We start from the raw sequence: 14381 nt of genomic DNA on the forward strand, positions 1-14381 counted from the left end.
CGGTCAGAAGTAATTTTACCTCTAACGTCTAAAATGGTGGAATTTTATCCCTAACATTGATAAATTGGATAAATTTGAGAAATAATTCATAATATGGATGCAATTCCTAATTTTTAAATATGGATTCATACTTTAGTTTTATTTTTTTTATTAAACCATATATACTTTAATAAACTATCATTTCTTACTTTTATCTTTTTTTTTTTTTTGGTAAGAAGGGAAAAGAAAAAAAACAAACAAACAAAAACCTAACCCGGGATCAGTCTAGGAAGACTGACCCCAATCCTATCCTCAAGAAGAGAAGGTAACAGAAAAGAAGGAGGAACGGAAAGGGTAGAAACACCTAACATCCTCCCATGCCCAGCAGCTGCCAAGCGATCCGCCACGCGGTTTTGCTCCCTATAAATATGGGAGAAGGCAAGAGAATCGAAGGCAGGACGAAGCCTCAAGATGGTTTTAATGAGATTCTGACTCTTAAGACAAACAGCCTGGCTATCCGAAATCCTGTTGATAGCCTCCAAATTGTCAGACTCCACCGAAAGCCTTTTAACACCCATGCGAATGGCGAGTTTAATGCCTGACAAGATCCCCCAGAGCTCCGTAGAAAAGGAGGAGCCCGTACCCAAGTTATGGGTAAACCCAGCCAGCCAGGCGCCACCAGCATCCCGAAGAACTCCACCAGCAGCAATTCTGCCATTACTAAGGCAGGAGCCATCCGTATTCAACTTGACAACCCCTTCTCTGGGCTTACTCCAACCAACTAACTGGACCTCTTTAACCGGGGAAGGGCGAACCAGGGGCTCTCCTTCAAAACTCCTTGTAACAACAGAGAGTTTTTTCGAGAAGTAAAATCGCAGGTCAGGAATAAAGACAGTCTTCTCAGCAAATAACTCTTCATTCCTCCATTTCCACATTTGGTGACAAATAATAGCGAAGAGAATAGCCCCGTGCTCCATACTGGCCAACAAATTCCCATTAACGCCTTCAGAGAACCAGTCAATATCAGAGAAACCCATAAAGGAAGGAAGGATGTGGTGAGGAAGGACCCCTTCCCAAACCTTTCTACTATTCGGGCAATCCCTCAAAGCATGGCACAAGGTTTCCACATGGCCGCTGCATCTGCTACAGGCACCAGATACAGCCAAGTGCCTTCTGTGTCTATCTGCATTCGTGAGGAGCCTGTCTTTGACTCCCAGCCATAGGAAACTCCTAATGCGGTAAGGGACTTTTAGGGCCCAAATGGACTTCCAAATTCCCAAGGGAGGATCAGCCCTATTAGGGGTAAAAGCTTCATAGGCCGATTTACAAGAATAAGAACCATTATTAGTCAAGGTCCAGCAGTGTCTGTCCTTATCCTCCTCCTGATTACTAATCTTCACACCTCTAATATTAAGGAGGGTCTCCAGGCTAAGGAAGGAGTCGAACTTAGACCAGATCCAGTCTCCCTCCGAGTCCACCACATCAGCAATTTTCCAGGAGAGGAGATCATTCGGCGGAGGGGCGATGCACACCTCAATCAACGGTTTGTCACCAATCCAGGTGTCATACCAGAAACTAATGGATCTCCCATTACCCACCTCCAAGCCAATCCCCGTACAGAACTCAGCAAAAACAACACTAAGCCCTTTCCAGAGGAAGGAACAGCTGACAACCCTCTCTTTCGGGCCACCAAAGATTCTATCTTTCCTATACTTGCCGCACAGAAGATGAACCCAAAGGGAGGAGGGGGATTGCCACATTCTCCAAAGAAGCTTCATTAACAGGACTTTATTATTGTCCTTAGTTTGCCTTATACCAAGACCCCCCCTGCTCTTAGGCTGGCAGGCTTCCTTCCAAGGGACCAGGTGAATCTTCCTCCCATCCCTAGACTCTCCCCACAGAAAACGCCGATTAATTTTATCAAGGTCGTTGAGGACCGGCTCAGGGAGCTTACAAGCTTGCATGATGTGATTTGGAGCAGCGCAGTTGATAGACTGGATTAAAGTAAGACGACCTGCAAGGGAAAGAGAATTAGCTTTCCAGCTAGCACACAAACCGTTAGATTTGTCCAAAATGTCTTTAAAAGAGGCTTTGGACACCCTGTCACTATGAAGAGGGACCCCAAGGTATTTCCCAAACGATTGAGTCAGGGGAATGCCAGACATCTCACTCAGTCTTCTACACAAGCTATTATCCATATTCTTGGAGCATAGCATACGGGATTTATGGATGTTAATCTTCTGGCCAGAAGCCTCACAAAAGCAGTCGAGGATATCCATCACAGCCTTAATTTGTTCCTCATTACCCTCCACAAAAAGCATGACATCATCAGCAAAGAGTAAATGGGTAACAGGGGGGCAATGTCTGTTGATGGAAACAGGGTGGAGAGTCCCTTTGCTCACCGCCTCTTGGATCAGGTGAGACAATCTTTCCATGGCAATAATAAAAAGGAAGGGGCTCATATGATCCCCTTGACGAATCCCCCTAGATGGAGAGAACTCATCCGACATATCCCCATTGATCATAACCTGGAAAACAGGAGATGAGATACACTTTCCAATCAAATTCTTCCAGTTCTCCGGGATACCAGCTTTGGCTAAACTATCCAGAAGAAAGCTCCAGTTCAACCTATCATAGGCTTTCTCTAGATCCAGCTTGAGAGCCACGATCCCTTTCTTGCCTTTCTTAATCTTCATAGAATGGACAACCCCCTGGGCAATAACAACATTATCCATCAATTGTCTACCAGGAACAAAGCTCCCTTGATTTTGGCTGATAATATCCGGAAGGATCTTCCGGATTCTATTAGCCACAATCTTAGTAATAGCTTTATACAAGACATTACAAAGACTGATGGGTCTCATCTGGAGAAAGGAATGAGGCTTGGCAACCTTAGGAATCAAGACAAGGAGGGTTTTATTAACCAAACTGATATCGTTCGAACCACCAAAGACACCTAACACAAAGCTGTATATACCCTCTTTCACAGTGTCCCAGTGTTTATGATAAAAACTAGCGGGGATACCATCAATACTAGGAGCCTTAGTGGAACCGATGCTGGAGAAGGCCAGATCAATCTCTTTAAGCTCAATAGGATGGAAAGCATCATTAATAGCATCCTCCCCCAAACGAGGAAAGGAAATGCCAGAGTGGGCACTCTCTAGGTCCACAGCTTCCTCTCTGAACAGGTCCTTATAGAAATCAAGGGCAAGGCGCCGAATGTCCTCCTCCTTAAAAATCCACTCACCACTGGCGTCTTTAATAGCCTCGATCCTATTTCGCTGTCTCCTAATGATCGTTGAGAGGTGGAAAAACCTGGTATTCCGGTCCCCGTCTTGAATCCAAGCCTTCCTAGATTTCTGGAACCACAGAAGCTCTTCCTGTCTAAGCACAGCTTCCAACTCGTTCTGAAGAGCTCTAAGGTGACCATTAAGGCTATGATCGAAACGAACCTCCAAGCAACGCTGAACACCTTCCATTCTCCTCAAGAGTTTGTTCTTCCTCCTGATAATATGACCGAAGATATTTTTATTCCAAACAGCCACATTCCTCCTGAATTCCTCAGTAGCGAGGAGAACATCAGAGTGGGGATGCCAATTGCTTTTAACGAAATCTTTAAACTCGGGGTGAGACTCCCAAGCCACCAGATACCTAAAAGGTCTATTACCTTTCAGCCGATTCCCTTTGACCAAATTAATGAGGATAGGGCAATGGTCAGAGTGACGGAAAGGGAGATTAAGCACCTTGACCTCAGGAAACCTATAAATCGCTGCAACATTAGCGTACACCTTATCCAACCTAACAAACACACTATTCCTTTTCCAGGTAAATTTGTGGCCAGCAGCACCCAGGTCCGAAAGCCCGCACATATCCATACTTTGCTTATGATTAAGACACCGGTTCACATAATGATTACCCCCTCCTCTCTGATCACTCAAGAGGGCAATGTCATTAAAATCCCCGGCAACCAACCACGCCTCCACCATGTTAGAGCTAAAAGAATGAAGGATCTCCCACAGCCTTCTTCGGTTAGTCAAAACAGGATCAGCATAGACGAAGGTAATAAAGAAAGGTTTATTACCCGGGTAACACACCTTACTATGGATGAATTGACTGTCCATAGTAACAATATCAATATTGACTTGACCTGGCTTCCAAAAGAGCCAAATCCCCCATGCCCGGCCAGTAGCCTCCGACCTGACGCAATTCCAATTCTTAAACTTTCTAACCACCTCATTTGCTTTGGCTCCACTGACCTTGGTCTCTAGAAGGATAAAGCAGGAAGGGTTAAACTGTTTAATGAGATCATTGACATGAATGCGGGTAGCCTTGCTCGCCGCACCTCTAACATTCCAAACGAAGAAGTCCATTAGAGGGGGAGACTACAGACGCAGGCCCAAACCCTAGATCAGGTATTTGTTCGGGGCTCCGGAGAGCCTAGAGGAGGTCCCAGAAGGACCCCTTTTATCCCAAGAATTCAAACTATGAAGGTTCTTTTTAGGTTTCCCTTTGGGATTCTTCATGTTTAACTTACTCACTCCTATAGCTTTACCAATAGGAGCATCAACAGGAGGATGTAGAATACTCGCCTCCCTACTCAAACCCTTCCCAGCTGACAGGATAGACTGGGGAATCTCTATGGCTTTAGCAGAAGCATTAGAGACAAAGAGAGGATTAATAGAATTACCCAGACTAGAGGCATGCTCTACCGACTCCAGACCAAGCATGCTTAAATCAATCTGCTTATCAGAAGGATCCGAGTCCTGATCTTCCTCCATAGATAAAACACCGAACCTTGACCCGGAACCCGAAGCTGAGTCCACTCCAGTCTCAATCCCCTTCTTAATATCCGGGGGTCTGACCTTGATCTCAGGAGCAATCTGGAGAGTAGTCATCTTCGTACTGATATCTGGTGAATGATTAGAAATAACATTAGCCCGTGGCTTCTTTCTCACTGGCCTTTTGGCAAGCATCCATAGGCCAAAACTCCTTACTTCCCCTTGACTCTTCTCAGCTTCACCTATGATAGGTTGCACTGACTCCTCCACGTCCTTCCTCCTCTTAGGACAACCCTCAAGGGTATGGCCAAACATACCACATTCATAGCAGATGTTGTGTATACCTTCATATTCAATATGATAGACCTTGTTTTGAGTACAGAACTGAGAAAGAAGAGGCTTAGCGAGATCAATATCGATACAGACCCTGGCAAACTTGCCTCTCACTGCCCCAATGGTAGTCTTATCAACATGGTGGACTTTCCCAACAAGGCTACCAATCTTGTTCAGGAACCTATCACTGTAGTATTCAAGAGGTAGGCCCGGGAACCTAACCCAAGTAAGGATCCTGTTAACAGAGCAATCATGGGGATCAAAATTTGGGACCCAAGGTCTCAGAGCCAACACATGATTGGAGATAATATACGGACCACCATTCACAACAGCATTGAAATCCTCAGCCCTTGTGAATTTAATGACATAATAGTCATTTTCAAGGTCTGTGATAGTAACCTTTCCTTTCTTTGCCCATTGAGCCTGGATCCTCTGGGCAAAGTAATTGAAACTGATCCTTTTCCCCAACACAGTGACGATTAACGCCAATTTCCACTTCAATCTCATGACCCGCTTGTCTTTTGAGGATAGTCGGATCCTAGGACACAGCGGGTTATCAGGCTCTCCATCCTCAGAATCGGAATCAGAGAGAAAATCCCCGGAATCATTCTCAAAAGCATCCACCTCCATCATGGGATCCTCCTCTGACACCCCTAGCAACTTATCCCTCCAAGAGGGGGCTCCCAAATCCACGGAAACTCCCACTTGAGCGGCTTGCGCAGCCTGCGCGGCTTGCGCGGCCAGCGCGGCCAACGCGGTCAACGAAAGTCGCACGACATGCTCATCATACTGGGGAGAGACGGTAGGTAATCCCTGTGACCCAAGCACCAGAAGCCGCCCTACCACTCCGGATTCATGCGCGCCTCCATCCGCGACAAATGAATCCAGGGACGCGGCCGCGGCACCAACACCTTCCAGCCCCCGATCGGCCGCCGCATCCCTAGAAAACCCCAACGGAACCGTCGCACCCCTAGCACCCCCCGTCGAACCCACCGAATCCACCTCCCCGCCATCCACCCACTCCGATCTGCTCCTATCCCTAGACCGATCCCTCCGAATCCCGTTGCTCCGCCTCCTCCCTCGAGGAGATCCCTCGGATCTCCCATCATCCGCCGTCGCCCACGCCTCATCGATCCCGGAGTCATTGCCCCGCCCGCACCCCGCCACCACCAGATCCGACACAGGCCAGCCGCCTGCCTTTACCGACCCATCCCCCTTAACCTTCACGATCGCCTTGGTCATCGCTTGGAGAGAGAGAGAGAGAGAAAATCTTATAGATAATGATTACTTTTATCTAATTTATAGATAATGATAAATTATAGATAAATAATAATAATAAATTATATATAAATAATTATAATATAATAAATAATGATAAATTACTGAATGCCGAAACTGGATGCTGAAACTGAATGCTGAAACTGAATGCTGAACTGAACTGAACTGATTGTTACTGAAATTAAGTGATAAAGAACATGGCCTAACTAAGTCTGTCACATAACAAGTTAAGTACAGTTGTTTTTATCAATGTGTTTAAAATGTTTAGTGTGTTAGAAATATAGTTATAAATAACCAACAAAAAATATATGAAACTTCTTCAATTTATCAACAAACTTGTTTCGAATGTTTGATATAACAGTTAAATAATAGCCAACCCAACTTTTTTAAAAATTTCAGTGATGTATGGCTAAAATTGATCTTGCTCGAAAATACTGGGATTAAATTTACATTATTTCATACGTTTATAGATTAAATTTTGTTTAACAACTATTGTAATCCCCGTTACATAAAAAAAATAGTTTAAATTCTCATTACATCCAAAGCATGTAATCCTAATTTCTACCTTTAAAGTTCCATCTAACTTCTCATTTGTCAAATCTCACTTCTCATCATTCTAAAAAACGCAAAAATAGAAAAATGTGAAAAACTGAAAACGAAAAAAAAACAAAGAAAAATAAATAAAAAACGAAAAAAATGAGAAAATAGAAAAAAACGTTAAAAAACGTTGAAAATGAAAACCGAACAAAATGAGAAAAATATGAAAATGCGAAAAACTATATACTAATTCAACTGTTTTTAAGTTTTCATGTTTTTCGTTTTTTGTAATTGTATAAATAAAATTTTATGATTACATTTAACTAGGCAAAAATAAGTATTGTAATGGTTATTACATTTCATTATTTTCTTTTAATTTTTTTAACCAAACATGGTAATGGAATCACCATTCCATTCCATTACTACTTTGATTACATTACAACTTTGATTACATTACATTGCATTACGATATGTTAAATAGACCCTTAATGTTTTTAGTTTAGTGAAACTCAATGGTTTGGAGCTTGCAATGTATTGGTGGAATGATATGAAACGAGATGTAATAGAGTTTGTATCTCGATGTTTTGTCAACACGTGAAACTCAAACATGAGAAACCTTCAGAATTACTACAACAACTACCTATTCCAGAACGGAAACGGAATCGAGTAACACTAGACTTTGTAATTGTATTTCCTTTTACATTGATCAAATAAGATTCAATTGGGTGATAGTTGATAGATTAACCAAGTCATCGCATTTTCTGCCAATAGAGACAACATATTCAATAGCTATGTTGGCATAGTTATATATAGATAAAATTATTTACCTACATAGACACTAGTGTCCATTGGATCAGACAAAGGCTCGGTGTTTAACTCTAAATTTTGAGAAAAACTTCTTCAATGCATGACCGTGTTTTGAGGGGTAATCGGAGCTATGCCGGAAAAAGTATGAGATCTACCAAAAGTTCAGTTTTCTGATCGAATTTGAGGGTTTTGATTGGATTAAACCTTCATTTGGGGTTATTTTTATAAAAAATTATTCTATTGGACCTGGTTGGGAAATATTTCCCTAGAAGGGACTATTTCCCAACTATAGTTACAATTCTAATTTTTTTAAATACTTTCTACCCATTACGGCGCCTATGACACCGTAATGGGCTAGTTGCCAGGAATCCCAAAGGGATTCCTGGCAACTAGTGGGGCAGTGGCTTCCCCAAAACATTAAAAAAAAAATTGATTTATTATTTTATAAAAATCAAAACAAAATTTATAAAAAGAAATTAATTTATTATTTTCTAAAAATAAAAATAAAATTGTATATAAATTATACTGATATTAATGAATTTGTATAATTTTCGATCAAGATCAATTTTAACCACACACTATCGAAAATTTAAAAAGATTTGTTTAACTATTAATTAACTACATCAAACTTTCTAAATAGAAGCAGTTTCATACATTTTTTTAACTGTATTAATAACACAGTAAAATATTTTAGACAGTTTCTAAAAAATAAATTTGCTACATATAAATTAATCACAATTTTTTTTTTGAAATTATCTAATATTTTACTGTGTTATTAATGCACTAGATATTTTTTTTTATTAATGCACTAAATTATTTAACCTATACGTTTCAAGCGAAGTGCAGATTTAGCCCTAACGTACGAAATTGTGCAAATTTAACACTAACGTTTCCTTTTTTTTGGTAGAAACAGGAAAGGAAAACAAACAAACAAAGAAGACTAACCCGGGATCAGTCTAGGCAGACTGACCCCAATCCTATCCTCTAGAAGAATAGACGAAAGAAAAATGGGAGGAACAGAAAGGGTAGAAACACCTAACATCCCCTCATGCCCAGCTGCCGCCAAGCGATCCGCAACCCAGTTCTGTTCCCTGTAGATATGGCTGAACTTTAAGAACTCAAAGGAAGGGCGAAGCCTTAAAATTGCTTTGATAAGATTTTGGCTGTTAAGACAAATAGCCTGGTTATCTGAAATCCTGTTGATCGCCTCCAAGTTATCAGATTCCACAGATAACCTCTTAACACCCAGGCTAATGGCAAGCTTGATACCCGAGAGAATACCCCAAAGTTCCGCCGAAAAGGATGAGCCCATCCCCAGGTTATGGGTAAACCCAGCCAGCCAGGCGCCACCTGCATCACGAAGAACTCCTCCGGCAGCAATTCTGCCATTGCTAAGGCAGGAACCATCCGTATTCAGCTTCACTACCCCTTCTCTAGGCTTGCTCCAACCAACAAGGTGGACCTCTTTTTCCTGGGTAGATCTGACAAGGGGATCCCCTTTAAAGCTCTCCGAAATAATAGAGAGTTTTTTCGAGAAGAAATCAAGTAAGTCAGGAATAAGGACAGTTTTATCAGCAAATAACTCCTCGTTCCTCCACTTCCAAATTTGGTGACAGATGATAGCAAAGAAAATGTCACCGTGCTCCATGTTGGCTAATAATTTCCCACTAGCACCGTTAGAGAACCAGTCAACCTCAAAATGAGCCATGAAGGAAGGGAGAGTGTGGTGAGGGAGAATCTTCTCCCAAACCTCTTTACTTTTAGGGCAATCCCTCAGAGCATGGCACAAGGTTTCCACATGGCCTCTGCATCTACTACAGGCTCCTGAATCCTCCAAGTGTCGTCTGTGCCTATCCGAGTTAGTGAGCAACCTGTTCTTGACTCCCAGCCACAGGAAACTCCTAATACGGTAAAAGCTTCATAGGCTGACTTATAAGAATAAGCGCCATTGTTGGTCAGGGCCCAGCAATGCCTGTCCTTATCTTCCTCTTGATTACTAATCTTCACTCCTCTAATTCTAAGGAGGGTCTCCAGGCTAAAGAAGGTGTCAAACTTAGACCAGATCCAGTCTCCCTCCGAGTCCACCACATCGGCAACTTTCCAGAGACGGATGTTACTAGGCGGGGGGGATCTACACACTTCTATAAGCGGTTTGTCACCAATCCAAGTGTCATACCAGAAACTAATGGACTTACCATTACCCACCTCCAGGCCAATCCCCGTGCAGAACTCAGCAAACACAGCGCTAAGCCCTTTCCAGAGGAAGGAACAGCTGACAACTCTCTCCTTAGGGCCACTAAAATTTTTATCTCTTCTATACTTGCCACAGAGAAGACGAACCCAAAGAGAGGATGGGCATTGCCACATTCTCCAGAGAAGCTTCATTAAAAGGACTTTATTGTTGTCCTTAGCTTGCCTTATACCAAGACCCCCCCTGCTTTTCGGCTGGCAGACCTCCTTCCAAGGGACCAGGTGAATCTTTTTCCCTTCTCCAGACTCTCCCCAAAGGAAACGCCGGTTAATCTTATCAAGCTCGTTGAGAACCGACTCAAGGAGTCTACAGGCTTGCATGATATGGTTCGGAGCCGCGCAGTTGACAGATTGGATTAAAGTAAGACGGTCTGCAAGGGAAAGAGAATTAGCTTTCCAACTAGCACACAAACCGTTAGTTTTGTCCAAAGTGTCTTTAAAAGAGGCTTTGGAGACCCTGTCACTGTGAAGAGGGACCCCAAGATACTTCCCCAAAGAGTGAGTCAGGGGGATGCTGGAGAGATCACTAAGCCTTCTGCACAAGCCATTGTCCATGTTCTTAGAACAAAGCATCCGAGATTTTTGGATATTAATCTTCTGGCCAGAAGCATCACAGAAGCAATTAAGGATATCCATCACCACATTAATTTGCTCCTCATTACCTTCCACGAAAAGCATCACATCATCAGCGAAGAACAAATGGGTAATAGGAGGACAATGTTTGTTGATGGAAACAGGGTGGAGAATCCCCTTGCTCACCGCCTCTTGGATCAGGTGCGACAATCTTTCCATAGCAATAACAAAAAGGAAGGGGCGCATAAGATCTCCTTGGCGAATTCCCCTAGAGGGAGAGAACTCATCAGACATGTCTCCATTGATCATAACCTGGAAAACAGGAGAGGAGATGCAATTCTCAATTAATTTCCTCCAGTTCTCCGGGATACCAGCTTCCATCAAACTATCCAGAAGAAAGCTCCAGTTTAGTCGATCATAAGCTTTCTCCAGATCCAGTTTGAGAGCCACGATCCCTTTCTTACCTTTCTTTATCTTCATGGAATGGACCACCTCCTGGGCAATAACAACATTATCCATCATTTGCCTGCCAGGAACAAAGCTCCCTTGATTCTGGCTTATAATATCCGGAAGGATCCGCCGGATTCTATTAGCCACAATCTTAGTGATAGCTTTGTACAGCACATTGCAAAGACTGATAGGCCTCATCTGAAGAAATGAGGAAGGCTTATCAACTTTAGGGATCAGAACTAGGAGGGTTTTATTAACCAGCCTAATATCATTAGAACCACCAAAACACCTAACACAAAACTGTAAATGCCCTCTTTCACAGTATCCCAGTGTTTATGGTAGAAACTAGCAGGGATACCATCGATCCCTGGAGCCTTAGTAGAATCGATACTGGAGAAAGCAAGATCAATTTCTTTCAGGTCAATAGGATGGAAAGCTTCCTTAATAGCATCCTCCCCCAACCTAGGAAAGGAAATCCCAGAGTGGGCACTCTTCAAGTCCACCGCTTCCTCTTTAAAGAGGTCTTTGTAGAAATCAAGGGCAAGACGTCGAATGTCTTCCTCCTCAAATGTCCAATCACCATTGGAGTCTTTGATAGCATCGATCCTATTCCTCTGTCTCCTAATAATCGTTGAAAGGTGGAAGAACCTGGTGTTCCGATCCCCGTCCTTTATCCAAGCCTTCCTAGATTTCTGGAACCAAAGAAGCTCTTCCTGTCTAAGCACTGCTTCCAACTCGTTTTGGAGAGATCTAAGATGACCATTCAGACTGTGGTCGAATCGGACCTCCAAACAACGTTGAATGCCTTCCATCCTTCTCAAAAGTTTGTTTTTCCTTCTGATAATGTGGCCAAAGATGTTTTTATTCCATCCTACCACATTCCTCCTGAACCCCTCAGCGACAAGGAGGACATCAGAGTGAGGTTGCCAATTGTTTTTAACAAAATTCTTAAACTCGGGATGTGAATCCCAAGCAACAAGATACCTAAAAGATCTATTCCCTTTAAGCCGATTACATTTAACCATCTTAATGAGGATAGGGCAATGGTCAGAGTGACGGAAAGGGAGATTAAGCACATTGACCTCGGGAAATCTATAGATTGCAGCAACATTAGCGTAAACCTTGTCCAACCGAACAAACACACTATTCCTTTTCCAGGTAAACTTGTGACCAGCGGCTCCCAGGTCCGACAACCCGCATAAATCCATACTCTGCTTGTGATTAAGGCACCGGTTCACATAATGATTACCCCCTCCTCTCTGATCACTCATAAGGGCAATGTCATTAAAGTCCCCAGCCACTAACCAAGCATCCACCATGCTAGAACTAATAGAGTGCAGGATCTCCCACAGCCTTCTCCGGTTAGTCAAAACAGGATCGACATAAACAAAGGTGACAAATAAAGGTTTATTACCAGGGTAACACACCTTACTATGGATGAATTGACTGTCCATACTAACAATGTCAATATTGACTTAACCTGGCTTCCAAAAGAGCCACATCCCCCCTGCCCGACCAGTAGCCTCCGATCTGACACAACTCCAATTCTTAAACTTTCTAACCACCTCATCTGCTTTGGAACCACTAACCTTGGTCTCCAGAAGAGCAAAACAAGAAGGATTAAATTGTTTAATAAGATCATTAACATGGATGCGGGTTGCCTTGCTCGCCGCACCTCTAACATTCCAAACAAAAAAAGTCCATCAGAAAGGAAGACTACTGACACAAGCCCATACCCTAGATCAAGTATTTATTCGGGGCTCCAGATAGCCTACAAGAGGTACCAGAAGGCCCCCTTTTATCCCAAGAATCCAACCCATTATGGTTCTTTTTAGGTTTAGCTTTGGGTTTCTTCATATTCAACTTATTAATTCCCATAGCTTTTCCAATTGGAACATCAACAAGAGGATTCAAATTACTAACCTCATTATTCAACACTTTCCCTGCTGAGAGGAATGTCTGGGAACTCCCTTTGGCATCAGCTTTAGAGACAAAGAGATGATTAATAGAATCACCCAGAATGGAGGCAGGCTTGGCCGATTCCAGACCTGGCATGCTTAAATCCATATGCTCATTGGAAGGATCCGAGTCCTTTCCTTCCTCCATAGACAAGACACCGAACCTTGACCCCGAACCGGATGCTGAATCCACACCAGCATCACCACCCCTCTTGATATCAGGGGGCCTGACCTTGATCTCAGGAGCAATCATACGCTACCGAAAATTTAAAAAGATTTGTTTGACTGTTATTTAGCCACGTCAGACCTTCTAATCCAATTTGTCGATAAATTGAATCAGTTTCATACATTTTTTTAATTATATTAATAACGCAGTAAAATATTTTAGACAGTTTCAAAAAAACTAAATCTGCTACATATAAATTAATCACAATTTTTTTAAAAAAATGTCTAAAATATTTTTCTGTGTTATTAATGTACTAAATATTTAACCTTCACGTTTCAAGTGAAGTGCAGATTTAGCCCTGACGTATGAAATTGTGCAAATTTAACACTAACGTTTCCAAGGAAGATCAATTTTAACCATACGCTACCGAAAATTTGAAAAGATTTGTTTGACTGTTATTTAGTCACATCGGACCTTCTAAACCAGTTTGTCGATAAATATAGTAAAATATTTTTTTCGTAAGTATATTAATAATATAGTAAAATATTTTAGACAGTTTCAAAAAGCTAAACCCGTTACATATAAATTAATCACAATTTCTTTGAAAATGTCTAGAATATTTTATTGTATTAAATTAATCACTAAATATTTAATTTTAATGTGTCAAACGAAGTGCGGATTTAGCCTTAACATATAAAATTGTGCAAATTTAACCCTAACATTTCCAAGCAAAATAAAATTTAAATTTTAATCAAATTTCTATAAAACAAAAATTCAATCAACACCATTGTAATATATAATATTATTTTTATAAAAATTAATTTCTTTTATATTTTGTTTTATAAATTTTATAAAAAATAATTAATTTTTTTTTTATATTTGTTGGGGCAGTGGCGTGAAGCCACTGCCCCACTTACTGCGCCATATGCGCCGTAATGAGTAAAAAATTATAAAAAAATACAGTTTTTAACTCTGATTGAAAAACAGCCCCTTCTAAGGAAATATTTTACAACCAGATCCAATGGGGTAATTTTTTAAAAAAATTACCCCAAACAAAGTTTTAATCCGTTTGATTGTGGTTCCTGACTGCTGAAATCATAAGGAACAAGGTGGGACAATTAGTTTCTCAAAACAACCAATCTTAATTTTTACGATAGGCAGATCCCGACAACAGACTATATTTTTCTGGTGAGATGTAAAAACGGTGCAGAAAATCAACCTTAATTTGGAGCAACATTAATTCTTGGATCATGGCTTAATTCCTTACGATTT

The sequence above is a fragment of the Euphorbia lathyris genome, chromosome 6, assembly GCF_963576675.1.
Source record: "Euphorbia lathyris chromosome 6, ddEupLath1.1, whole genome shotgun sequence".
Classification (NCBI taxonomy): Eukaryota; Viridiplantae; Streptophyta; class Magnoliopsida; order Malpighiales; family Euphorbiaceae; genus Euphorbia; species Euphorbia lathyris.